The sequence below is a fragment of the Pleurodeles waltl genome, chromosome 3_1, assembly GCF_031143425.1.
Source record: "Pleurodeles waltl isolate 20211129_DDA chromosome 3_1, aPleWal1.hap1.20221129, whole genome shotgun sequence".
NCBI classification, from domain to species: Eukaryota; Metazoa; Chordata; class Amphibia; order Caudata; family Salamandridae; genus Pleurodeles; species Pleurodeles waltl.
Window position 1 is genome coordinate 351,145,117 of NC_090440.1, and position 14,173 is coordinate 351,159,289.

The 14,173-nt window shown below is 43.5% G+C and overlaps 1 protein-coding gene across 1 annotated transcript in view; it reads right to left on the reverse strand.

The window, feature by feature from the left end:
• SHC4 (SHC adaptor protein 4) overlaps positions 1–14,173 on the reverse strand; it is a 271,212-nt gene that overhangs the window by 140,957 nt on the left and 116,082 nt on the right. The window lies entirely within an intron of this gene.

Below are 14,173 nucleotides of genomic sequence, written 5' to 3' on the forward strand. Positions count from 1 at the left end.
TTGAGTCTTTTCTCCCCCTCCTAGGGGGGTGGAAAGCCTACTAGGTCCCAAGGACTATTTTATTTAGCCAGAATAGGGGAGGGTCTGCCCTAGCCCCTGATTTCGCCCCCCCCCTGGATGGACAGAAAGCCCACTAAGCACGAGAGAGTATTTCCTTTGACCAGAGCAGGGCTGCCCAGAATTATACCTCACTTGTATGAGTGCCCAAAGCAGAGTCAGCCTAAAAACGTATTTAAAAAAACTGTTTATGAACACAGTTTGGTGCCCTCTCAATCTCTACATGTTTTTGGCCTTTCCCTGTCACACAAGTGAGGTATCATTTTTATAGGGAGACCGAGGGGAATGCTGGGTGGTAGGAAATTTGTGCCGATGTGGTGATCCAACAAAAAATCAGGGTTTTTTTAAGCTACATTTGAGGTTTTCAGGGGATTCTGGGTAAGAAAATGTTGGAGGATCTAAGTAAGCCACACCTCCCTGGACTCCCATGGGTGTCTAGTTTTCAGAAATGTCTGGGTTTCCCTAAATGGCCACCAAGCCCAGGACCAAAACCGCAAGTTACCGACTTGCAAAACCAGGTTGTTTTGTGCTAGAAAATTTTGATGTTGTCACAATTTGTTTTGGGCTGTTTCCTGTTGTAGGCTCTAGGCGTACCCACACAAGTGATATATACCATTTTTTATCAGGAGACTTGGGGGAATGCTGGGACAAAGGAAGTTTGTGGCTTCCTGTAGACTGCAGAGCTTTCCATCACAGAAATGTGACGAAAATGTGTTTTTAGTCAAATTTTCAGGTTTGCAAGGGATTCTGGATAACAGAATCTGGTGAGAGCCACACAAGTCACCAATGAAATATGCCAGTTATAGTTTAGTGAACTAACTATAACATGCACTCCAAACATGCACTGCTTATGACCTCACATAATACATCACTCATGACATGTTAAATGACATCCTTGATGACATAACTGGTTGTATTTGAATAACATTGTTGCAATTGCTCATGAGATTATCCAATTATTCTAGCAGTGTGCTATATGCTTGATAAAGAAGGAGTAATACAACCTAAATCCATATGTGGACTTTTATTAACTTGCCTGTAATGTTTCAAAAGACAGAAACAAAACTGTATATTTCAAAAGTTAAGCATTTTGTATGGATGTCATTGTCATTGTCTTTTTACTTATATCCATCTCAAGGATGGGGTTCAGTGGAGGTAGGTCATTTGAGAACAGCTGGCTGCTGAACATCATTGAAAAATAGATCCTATGGTCATCTTTTGCTTTGAAGGGGGAAGGGTGTTAAATGGTTATGGAGGCATGGTGACAGGAGAGGCCCAAGGCCATGCAGAGAGGGGGAGTGGCCACATGCAGAAGGTTGGGTGCAGGGTCTGGACAAAGGTAAAGCCCACTGCCCAGCCATTATTGGATGTTGGTCACCAAGCCTTCCAGACAACCACCACTGTGTCTGTCCAAAGGTTGTGCATAGTGAGGGTGCCCACTTATGGAGGGGTGGGTGCAGACTCTGGCCGCAGGCTAAGACCTGTGCCAAACGTGTCCAATGTATCGCTAAACATTGTGTGCACTTGAGGTTTGATACTCGCAGAAGGTTAGGTGTAGGGACTTGCTAGAGCCTAGGCATAGAGTCCAAGTCCTCATGCAGATTTGATGCTGGGTCTGACCATAGGCTATGAATGAAATGTCATAATAAAATTCAATCACATTCCAAATAAATCAGCCTACTAGCAAAGTCAGTGGGAACGTTATTTAATCTTTAGTACTCTTCTGTTCTGTAAAATAGAGAAATGGCAAGCATATTCAAGTGCACCCTGTGAGTGCTCTTTAGGACCATGCCCTCTATGAGCTAAATTACCACAATGCCTTCCTCCTAAATAGTCATGCAACTAGTATAAAATAAAGCCTAATTTCTGCACCATCTTCACTGGCTGTAACTGTCAATCTCTTGCTCTTAAAATCTCTCTGCGATACCTAAGCTAGCATTCTAGCAGACAAAATAATCCCCTCATCGGAAACTGCCACTGTATGACAAGCAATGCATTGTTGCTAAAATCCACCCTGACATATGCTTAAAAGATCTGACGAATTAACTTTTAGGGTGGAATTTACTCACATTGTACATCAGGAGCTCAATCGTTTGTCCTTCTGGACACTATTAAAACACACCTTTTCAAGTAGTCCTTTGATTCCTTACATATCAAGGAAGCTCCTCCTTCCCCTCTTCCTCAAATCATTTTTCCCAGTATTTTGGATTATTGTTTTGATTCAGAAGCCCTAAACATACACCTATGATCTAATGAGGAATTTGCATTCTCTATGATCCATTATACACCGCAACAATACAACTCATAAAGTCTTTAGGGCTAAATAAATGTTATTTAATAAATTCTGCTAATGCTATAGGTCAGCTGAAATATTAGGGCCCATATTTACAAAGATGCTGCACTGTGTTGCTTGATGGGTAGGGAGCGGGAGAGCGCCACATTTACAGAGATATTAATCTCTCCTCCCCTCTCCTTAGGACCGGTGCAGATTTTAGCTGCTGTGCACCACGCACACACCTTTGCCCCATAGTCCAAGGGTGTGTACCTGAATCTAGCGTAGGCTTTGTACTGGAAGGGTACTTTGTATTTGTGCTATACAGTGTAGCACGCATGCAAAGTCGGAAAAGAATGGAGAAATGAAAACATTTCTACTTTTAACGCCTCCTTTTAAATGGCTTTAACTTTTGGTGCAAAACCTTGTCTACTATTGTTTGTAGATTTGGTTTCACATCAAAAGGCATAGGTGATTGCATAGGAACGCCCATGTACCGCCCCCCGACGCTTAGTAACGCAAAGCATTTTATTCATGCTGCTTTGTGTTACGTTTAGGGTACTTTCCAGCACAAAACTAGTTTTGCGCTGGGAAAGACTTTAGGAAAAAAAAGTTTGTGCTGGTTTGCTTCACTTTTGGGATGCTAATCCAAAGCAAAATGTTTGTAAATCTCCCCTTAAATTTGCACTGCACAGCTGGTTGGTACAACATCAGAGGTGGTTATCTCAGTCCATTGCCTTACAAACTCCAGCATTGGTGGCACAGTTCCAGTCAAGTTAGCTTAAAACGTCCCTTCACCTCGGCTGCTTTAGGATAAGGAAAGTTCAGCATTGGTGTTGCATATTATTTGCGGTGTGCCTCCACCAAGCCCCCACTTAGGCATGTCATCTTTGGAAACAGAGGATAACATCTCTATCTAACCGCTTCCACCATAGGGCAGTACAGTGATGGGCGTCAAACATCGACGCCAGGGGTAGCAGCGCCATGAAGGCAGTCTCAGGAAAAGAAAGTTAAGGCTGAAGAGGCCCTATTTACAGTTTGTAGTTTACACTCAGCGCCCATGCCCTAACTCCTGAGCCACAAAGAATAGGCTGTTGAGGCTCCTATGGTGGAACAAGGGGACATCCATGTGATGTCATCACCTTTCCAACCCCTGGTATTTTGTTAAAGAGACGTCCATAGCGTTCCCATCTTTTCGCACATGTAAACATGTCTCATGTAAGCAAGTGATTGGTTTCTTTGAAATGTTCGAGCAAATAGCAGGCTTGTCAGCCCAATTAAGGCACAACAAAAGCTGTATTTATGAAGCGCTTTCTTCACAGCCCAATGGATTAAGTGCCATTTAACATTCCAGTGGTGGCTCGATGCCCTGGAGCAAGCCGTGGGCCCTTGACACAGGCCGGACATCTGAAGGGTCTTGTAATTCAAAGTTAAACTTGATCTGCTGGCATCAGTCTGCTTCTCGCACTCGGAGACAATGGTCCCTTTGTGAAACATCCTGTCGCTCTGTGAATCAACAAGAATATGTCTATCTTTTATCCTTTGGGCATGCCCTGCAGTGATGAGAAAAGCAGCGAGTATACTGGCTTGCTAAGTAATTTTTGCTGATTATTGTTTCCTGCTTCACATTTTATAGTTAACTAAATTGCTGTAAATTGTAGAAATCTAAATTCAATGAAATACATAAAAAATTCGGAAGTGTGCAAAATTGACCCGCAATTATTAACAAAATCCCATTAAAAAACTGAGAAATGGGCAAAATTGTCCTGCCATTAATTTCAGAATATTTTTGTTAATTGTCTGTACTGTGCAGGAGAAAGGCAAGTGCTGCAGGTACATATTCCCCAGGGCAGCAGTTTGGAAGAGAACAACTGTTTTGTCTCTCAGTGAGCACTGACAAAGACTGAATTTGAGTATCCCATCTTTATTGTATAACAGCCGACAACAGCAACATCTCAGCATGAGAACCGACAAACAGAATGCGATCTCTCCCTTGGTGCAGCCGGATGTCCTTCTCTCAGGTCTTTCTTCCCAGTCCTTACCAGCAAGGCTGGTGCAGCTGAGTTCTGTCACTTCCAATGCGTTGAGGAGCTGCACAGCGCCATCTGCTGGTGCATGAGAGCACTGCTGCAGTGGTCTGTGGAACGAGTATGATGCCTGGCGTGTTCTGGAGTCAAGGAACCTGCAATGGAATGTTTTATAGTGTATCCACCAGAAAGATAAGTAACTTGTTCTTTTCACACCAGTTGGGGACATCTTGGATTATTATTGCATCCTTTTTACAGGATTCTCTGCGCCAGATTTATCATACAGTTGTGTCACCCTTGCGCCATGCAAGGGGGTGCAACAACACTAAAATCAAATTTATCAAGCCATGTAAGGCCACCTGGCGTGGCCCTGAGTGGTTTAATAAATCTGGAATAACACAAGGCCGCACAAATTGCTGCCTTGCGTTACTCTGCCCTGGTGTGGAGTTTTGTGGGTGGAGTGTGGGTTTTCTCACGCATCCACGCTTGGATTTTGGCGCATTCCCAGATTTACCATTAGTGGTAGACTTGGCAATGCATCAAAATGATGTGCCTCTACAGGGGAGTCATAACAAGGAGAAATATCTTTATCCCTCCTCGTTTTTTACTCTTTCTATGTGTGCTGCCTTCTGCAGCACACATAAAAACATAAAAAGAGGAAAATGCCTCTGAGGATTCCTTTTGTGCAGGCAGGTGGCCCTTCCTGCAGAAAAACAATTTTGCCTGCACCATGATGCAAGGGTGCGTGCGTTAGCGCAAGGTAGCCAAAAGTATGCCAGCAATAGGAAAGGATAGGAATTCACCATGTATTTGTTAAAGATGGTGCATTCCTTCCCTTTCACATAGCTTAGCAAGGTGGCTTGCTGTGTTGCACTGTGTGGAAGTTTAATAAATCTGGCTCTCATTCTCTGCCAGGCTCCTTTACAACGATCTTTATTTCTATGTTGTATACACATTGACTGGATTAGCAACACGCACCTACTTCAGAGGACAAGAAAGTGGCAACACAACACCATTTTACATGATGTCAAACATAGTACTTTACTGTTTTGCCATGTACACACTACTGTGAATGAGCAAGACAAAATCTGGAATAGCCACATGCATGATGTTCTTGAGCAATAGAGCATGTTCTTGGCAAAAACTGGGCATAAAAGAAATACGCTAAAGTGATAACACGCATTTGCAATGCAATGGGTCTTGCATTTGCTCGACTTAGAGTTATTAGCGTTGTAAATTTCTAACTGAACTTTTCTTGCCACTTAAGTTGAAAATGAAAAGTAAAACAGTTGACATAAGCAAGTCAATTCAAAGTGCCACGGCCGCCATGAACGTGGGAGTTATTGGCTTCCTGCATGAATGTCTAGAAAGGATTGAGGCTGGGATGAAAAGCAAACCGAAACCGGAGAAGGGGCCATCACAGGCTGTAACAGGAGGAAGCATGACATAGTGGGATGGCCAACACAAATTTTCACTTAGTGAAATCCTCTGGGAAGGAACTCAGCACACAAAGCATTAAAAAAAAAATGAATAGCAAGAGTGGGCATGGTTAAAAGCCCACAGAGAGATTACAACAGGGCAGAGCTCTTGTGCGCTCGACCCTAAAAACTGCTTTCGGCTGAGCTGCTCGCACCATATTACAAAAGTATTCCAGCAGGAGCAAGGAAGTGGCTCTGATCTGCCGAGAATGCATGCATTTTAAATGTTTACATCGTTATGCATCCTTTTACAAATATGTGCGTTCTTTCCGTTGATATGCATATATACCCTTCTATAGCTACCAAAATGCACAATAAAAAGTTTTTTTTTAAAGTTACACATCGTTTGAGCCCATAGTTGCATGTTGACCCACAATTCAAAACTCATTGTTAGTTTACAACTCTGGAAACTAAGATACACACTGCCATTTTCCATAATAGAATCGATAATCATGCATAAACCTCCCACACCATGTCGCATTAGAGCCCCATGATGGGACAATTAAAACTGTGGGTAGTTATTCCACAGAACAAATTGGCAAAGAAAAAAAACGGAATGTGGAATATCTTTTGGATAGAAGCTTCCTTATGAAACACAGCAGTAGATTTGTCTTCTAAACACTGTTTGTTATGTTGAATATAGCTAATAAGCAGCAGTATTTATTGAATACCTATACCTCCATATAACAGATATGATTAACAGCCTTGAACTATCCTTGCCACCAAACATGGAGTTGGATATGTGATGATTTCTAGAGCATGCCCTTACACATGCTGGCATCTTGGCATGGAGGAGGGAAGGCTGGGAAACTAAGGGGAGAAGAAGAACGGTTCACAGAAGGGGTAGGTTTTAATCTTTTATGGAACAATGAACGAGAAGAGATCAGCCAACGGTCAAGGGGAAGATTTTACATCAGTGTGGGACCCAAGACCCTGAAAGATAACCCTCTTGCCTGAAAATGTCAAAAAATTGGTGGACCTGCAGGAGTGGCACAGCATGTGATATATGCACTCTGATCGGTGTATATTGAGGAAGCCAGAAAGATAGTGACTTGGAAGTAGTACTTGGAAGTAATCTTATACTTGGCAAAATGGTCAATACAAAGTACCTTTCATTGATCCTTCCCAATGAGAAGCGTGGCATCCCTCCAAAACAAGATCAGACATCATCAGGCAAGAAGTCAATAACAGAGCAATGCTTTGAAGTCTCTGTAGTTTGCAGGTTTGATCATTTGGGATGCCTATGTAGATGGCATTCCCATAGTGTAGGTGAAAGAGAATAGTATTACTGATCAGGGAATTCCAGTTATTCTGTCACAAAAATGGAAGTATTTTCCTCACAGTTCTCAAAATGGCAAAACAAGCCACACGCGTTTTCTGATTCTGGACATTCAGGGATTGCTCTTAATCAAACCAGAAGCCCAGATTGTTTTACTTCCCTCGCCAAAGATGGAGAAGTACCCAGCAAAGCAGGCCAAAAGGTATTGTTCCAAATCAAACGATTATCACCAACAACAAAAAAATCCCACCTCCCCCCATCCTTCCCTAAACCTAATCCCCATTCTACTTGACAATATTAACCATCATCCAGTCCTCGACCATGAGATGAGACAGTTCTGAAGGGGTAACAATGAGTTGGGAAATTTGGAATTTGAGTTTCATCAAGAAATGACAATAGAATATGACAACATCTGAAAGTCAAAAATTCAGATTGTCTCTCCTAAGGGCTGCACATATACATTTAAAAAGAATGTGAAATAGAATGGACCTTTGAGGAACACCACAATTTAATATATTGAAGGAGAGTGGATGAGTCCGTCTTGAGAAAAGGGTGAGAACCCATCTAAGCCTGACCCAGTAAGGCCGATACCTTTAAGCCGGTTGATGAGAATCAAGTTGACCAAAGGCCATGGAAAGTGGAAGCAACAATAGTCTGGCCAGCACATCCTGATTCCAGGTGGACTGGAGGGAGTCAGGAACTATCACTAGGATGGTCTTATTGTTATGTCCTCTTCTAAAGCCAAACTGGAGCTGATGAAGAATTCCGAGATCTTCCAACCTAGCAGATAGCTATTCCTAATGCACCATGTTTTAAGAGCCTTGTGAACAAAAGAAAAACGGTGATATTTCTGAAATTCTTAATCTCATTATGACACAGAACAGCTTTTTTTTTAGTGGAGAGCTGATGCTCTTCCTACAGAACCGTGGACCAATTCCTGTCAACATCAATTTCTGTATGGAAAGAGGAGGGGATAGCCGACATACGTTCTAGCCCAGAGTTGGTGACAGAGATTTTAAAATGGTTAAGTGATATGGGTCATCCGGCATGCCTGACTTTGGTTGTTGTATACCATAAGAACTTCTATAGGGGACATAGTGTCACGACTCACGTGCTGCTTGCGCCTGGAATTTGCAGATCTGGTGGCGTGAATCTTCAATGTTCGGCTTTGGCCCAAAAAGGGGCGACTCTTTCTGGTAGCCACGGTGCTGTAGGCAATGGAGACACCAAGAACAGACCGTGCCCTTCAGAAAGTAGCGCCAGAGGGAAAAACCCCTTCCAAGGGGAAAAACCTCCAAACAGGAAAAGTCCTGGAGAAAAACAAGAACAACAAACAGGAATCCAAAAGGAGCAAAAATCAGAAAATACAGAATGCTGAGTCCAAAACCAAAAGGCAAGGAAATCAGGAGCGAAGACACCAACTGAGCAGAAAGTGTTGCAGCGCAAGGAAAGAGGAAAAACACAGCCCTTATATACCAACAAACAGGAAGTGCCCCACAGGAAGTAAAAGGACACCATCTTAGATAGGGAAACAATGTATAGAACAGAATAGTAGAGGAACCATAGAGAATAGGGAACAAGGAATGCTGGGAAAGCACAGGAATCTGGGAAGGAGGAAAAGACATAAAGAAAGGCACACAACAGACTGCAAACAGAAGAAAGGACAAAGAAACGAAGAAAAACAGGTAAGAGGGTTCAGAGACCCCTGGGACAGTGAAAGGCAGAAGGAAGAACGAGGCCCCAAGCAAATCTGGGGCCTCGAAACGCGCAGGAGAGGCTGGGGGCGCGCCGCGTCTTAATAACGCGGTGCGCGGCCCGAGCCGAACGCCCGGTCGAAGTCGAGCTCTCGGCTCGCGCCGCACCGCGCGGCGCGACAGTAGGTCCCCCTCCCGAAGGCCCAGGTTTAAGAGGGAATAAACAGTGAAAGCGTTGAGTCAGGAGAGGAGCGTGAACGGAAGAGGCATCTTCCCATGAACATTCACTGAGAGGATAACCCTTCCAATGAATCAGATACTGAAGTCGTTTATGAAAAAGACGAGAGTCACAGATTTCCTGCACTTCATATTCAGGAGCATCATTCACAAGGACAGGAGGTGGACAAGGAAACTGACGTGAGTAAGGATCAGGCACATAAGGTTTAAGCTGAGAAACATGAAAAACCGGATGGATCTTCCATGTATGGGGTAAGTGAAGACGGACAGTGACAGGATTGACCAACTGGAGAATACGGAAAGGCCCATAGTAACGAGGTGTGAACTTGTTTAGAGAGAGACGTGAGGGCAAGAATTTGGAGGAGAGCCAGACTTTATCTTGCAGATGATAATTTGGATTGGTTGTACGTCTCTTGTCTGCAGCCTTCTTCATATACCTCTTGGTATGTAACAAATTAGATCGAATTAGTTTATGGAGTTGGAGAAGGCGTTTGGAGAAATAGTTAATAGCAGGTAGAGGAGAGTTGGATTGTGGAGAAGTAGGGAAAGAGGTAGGATGAAAACCATAGGAACAGAAAAAGGGAGTGACCTTGGAGGCACTATGGACTGAGTTATTGTAGGAAAATTCAGCTAAAGAGAGGTAAGTGCTCCAGTTACTTTGGGTAGAATTGCAAAAGCATCGAAGATATTGCTCTAGTCCTTGGTTCAGACGCTCAGTCTGTCCGTTGGTCTGAGGATGGAACCCTGAAGACAGGGCTCTATTCATATTCAGTGTTTTACAAAAATGCTTCCAAAATCGGGAGATGTACTGAGGTCCTCTATCAGAGATTATGGTATGTGGAAGTCCATGGAGACGGAAGACATGATCTATGAATATTTGACCTAGTTCTTGGGAAGTAGGCAGCTTTTTTAGGCCAGTGAAATGAGCCATCTTTGTGAAAGAATCCACTGTGACCATGATAACCCGGTTTCCTGCTGATGGTGGGAGCGAACACATAAAATCAGTAGAGATAGTATGCCATGGGGCCGATGGAACAGGCAGAGGTTGTAGTAATCCTGCCGGTCTGGTGTGAGGTATTTTGACTTGGGCACATATGGGACAGGCCTGAACGTATCTTTCCACATCCAGTTTCCAGGTAGGCCACCAAAAAAATCGTGAAAGTAATTCTTGTGTGGCTTTGATGCCTCTGTGACCAGCTACAGGGGAATCATGGCACATTTGTAATGCTTTCTTTTGCACCTTGTTTGTAGGGAGGAATATCAGGTCTTGGTAATAAAAATATCCTTGTTTCTTGTACAATAATGGTCTTAGTTCTTCTATGTCATGGTCCGATTGGTTGGCGTATTCTTGTTGTACTTCTTCCAGGAAAGACTGAGCCACTCCAATGATCTTACTGGGTTCTAGAAGATACTGGGATGAGGAAGGAGAGCACTCTGGATATCGGCGAGACAGAGCATCAGCCAGAATGTTTTGGGATCCTGGAATATATGTAATATAAAAATCGTACTGACTGAAGAAAAAGGCCCAGCGGGCCTGACGACTATTCTGGCATACAAAATTTCTTAAACATTGTAAATTACGGTGGTCTGTCCTCACCTCAAATGGTTCCTTGGAACCCATCAGAAACTGCCTCCACTCAAGGCAGGCTGTTTTCAGAGCCAATAATTCCCTTTCAAGTACGGAATAATGTTGTTCAGCTGTGGAAAGGATATGAGACAAATAGAAAACAGGATGTTCAAGGCCATCATCCTCTTGTCGTTGGAGTAAGACAGCTCCGATGGCTCTCTCAGAAGCATCAGTTACTACTATAAATTGCTTGGTGGTATCTGGATGTCTTAAGATGGGGGCTTGGGTGAAGGCTCTCTTTAAGCTTTGAAAGGCTGCTTCAGCAGCCTCAGTCCAGACAAATCCCTTCTTTAAATTGTCCTTCTTTAAGGTGTGAGTTATGTGGCTAGTCTGACTGGCAAAGTCTAGAATGAATTGTCGATAGAAGTTTGCGAAACCTAGGAAACATTGTGTTTCTTTTATGGTAGAAGGAGAAGGCCACTCTAGGATAGCTTGTACCTTTTCTTGGTCCATAGCTATGCCGGTGGGACTTAAATGATAGCCCAGATATTTGACTTCCGTTATGTCGAATTCACATTTCTCTGGTTTGCAAAATAGTTGATGATCACGAAGTCTTTGAAGAACTTGTTTCACATGGGAAGTATGGAGTTCAGGATTTCTAGAATAAATAAGAATGTCATCTAGGTAGATCACGACTGTCTGATTAAGTAGGTCTGAAAACACTGAGTCCATAAATCTCTGGAAGATTGCCGGGGCGTTAGTAAGACCAAACGGCATAACCCTATATTCAAAATGGCCAAATGGGGTCCTGAATGCTGTCTTCCATTCGTCGCCTTCTCTTATGCGCAAAAGGTGGTAGGCTCCTCGTAAATCCAATTTAGTAAAACGTTGGGCCCCTCTGATTGCTTCCAGTATGTCCCTGATGAGAGGCAAAGGATAACGATCTTTAATGGTGATTTTATTCAGACCTCGAAAATCCAGGCACGGACGAAGATCCTTAGTCTTCTTGGGCACTGATAAGATAACCCACCTTGGTCCGGTCGTGGGAGAATTGAGTAGGTCGGAAGGCGAAATACACCGTTAAAGCATCCAAGAACTCGCGAAGCTTGGTTGGTTCACCAGAGAAACAAGGGGTAGAAGCGGAGATTGTCGGAACATCACTGGTGCGGAGGGCCAAAGCCTGTCGTAACGCAGCATTTTCATTACGTAGTTGTTGCAACTCCTGGGCTTGTTGCTGAATCGTGGTTAACAGAGATTGCTCCGGATCTGCAGCAGCCGCCACTGTATTATCCATGGTGTTTGAGGACGTCGGAATGGTTAGGCGCTGCAATCTGTCACGACTCACGTGCTGCTTGCGCCTGGAATTTGCAGATCTGGTGGCGTGAATCTTCAATGTTCGGCTTTGGCCCAAAAAGGGGCGACTCTTTCTGGTAGCCACGGTGCTGTAGGCAATGGAGACACCAAGAACAGACCGTGCCCTTCAGAAAGTAGCGCCAGAGGGAAAAACCCCTTCCAAGGGGAAAAACCTCCAAACAGGAAAAGTCCTGGAGAAAAACAAGAACAACAAACAGGAATCCAAAAGGAGCAAAAATCAGAAAATACAGAATGCTGAGTCCAAAACCAAAAGGCAAGGAAATCAGGAGCGAAGACACCAACTGAGCAGAAAGTGTTGCAGCGCAAGGAAAGAGGAAAAACACAGCCCTTATATACCAACAAACAGGAAGTGCCCCACAGGAAGTAAAAGGACACCATCTTAGATAGGGAAACAATGTATAGAACAGAATAGTAGAGGAACCATAGAGAATAGGGAACAAGGAATGCTGGGAAAGCACAGGAATCTGGGAAGGAGGAAAAGACATAAAGAAAGGCACACAACAGACTGCAAACAGAAGAAAGGACAAAGAAACGAAGAAAAACAGGTAAGAGGGTTCAGAGACCCCTGGGACAGTGAAAGGCAGAAGGAAGAACGAGGCCCCAAGCAAATCTGGGGCCTCGAAACGCGCAGGAGAGGCTGGGGGCGCGCCGCGTCTTAATAACGCGGTGCGCGGCCCGAGCCGAACGCCCGGTCGAAGTCGAGCTCTCGGCTCGCGCCGCACCGCGCGGCGCGACACATAGAGGGAAGCTGGCTCAGCAGAACTAGTTGAAGCTTCCGCGGTCCGGTACTTAAAGTTAAATTTTCTTGATTTTATCACAAATGAAGATAGATAGTTTCAAAGTGTTTGAGGAAGCACTCCAGGGGTGACCAGACAGTAGGATACCATGATGGAGCCAGGTATTCTAAATCGGTCCCAAGCTGTACTGGATGAGGAAGCCAAATGAGGGGAGATAAAATATGCCTTAGTGGCATGAAGCTGGCGTTGTAGTGGCACAATTGTTTTTTTAAATGAGACACGTAATGCAGGTGAGTAGCTCTGTGTCCACGGTCGTTCAGCATTCATTTCTGATTTATGAGGTGAACTATTATTCTTGTTTTGGTTTTAGAAGTATAGTAAATTCAAATACCTTTTCACAAATGAAATCAGTGTAAAATAAAAAAAATGAAATGTCTAAATAATACTTTTTGAAGAATTCTATACCAAATGAATTGATGACCAGCAGACCACCCCAGATGCTTATGCAAAACTCATTGTTCTTCTGCACATCTAATTATATTTGAATCTTATATTTTTATGGTTTTAATATATCCATAAAGAGTAAACAAGACTTAAAGGTATTAGACGACTTTACACAATAGCGTGTTGGGACCAGTTCGTACATAACAACTATTGTACAAGTACAAAGCCAAACGATGAAGGAGAAAACGAGGAAGGGCGGAGGCACAAGCATGGAGGTGGAAGAAATAGTGCATACAGGCATTTCTGTTAGTTTAACGCCCTGATTGCAACTTTCGCGGAGTAGGGTGGGTTATTTACCACACCCTGTGAAATACTATTAACCCACGGTTACTAGAAAATGAGGTCTAACCACAGAATGCTACATGATTTGCCTTATTTGCAGGCCTTTTTCTTGATAGATTTAGTAATGCTTGGCCTGCTTGAATATATGTGCCTTAATACAAGTGGTCTTGATGATTAGATAACATCTGACACATCAGGGTTCCGAATTCATTGGCCTGATAAAAAGCACCTATTTCTGAAGTTTTTCCCTTTAATTGGGAGCAGCATACAACTTCAAGTGCTTACCACAAAAAATGGCTTGTCTCGATAATCACCAGGGCCCGATTTTAGACTTTTGGCCAGGCCCCAGGCCTTTTTCAGTCATGGGGTTGGAGCAGGTTTGACCTGCCGAAATGTAACAGTGGATGTGACCTTTATCACGCACTGCAACTACTGGCTATGATAAACATTGTACAGCTCGTAATTAAGACCATGTGTCAGCAGTGGGTTTATGTAGCAGTTTGAATTTTCCTGTGAGACTTGTAATCATGCTGTATCAGAGGAAAATTGTGAGGGTGTGATAATTATCACACAACTTGCGATTTCGATCCTTGGGTACACCCTGGAATGCAGCCCTTGTAATCAGGACCAGGAGCTTTATTTTCCTAGCAATTGCATAAATAGAT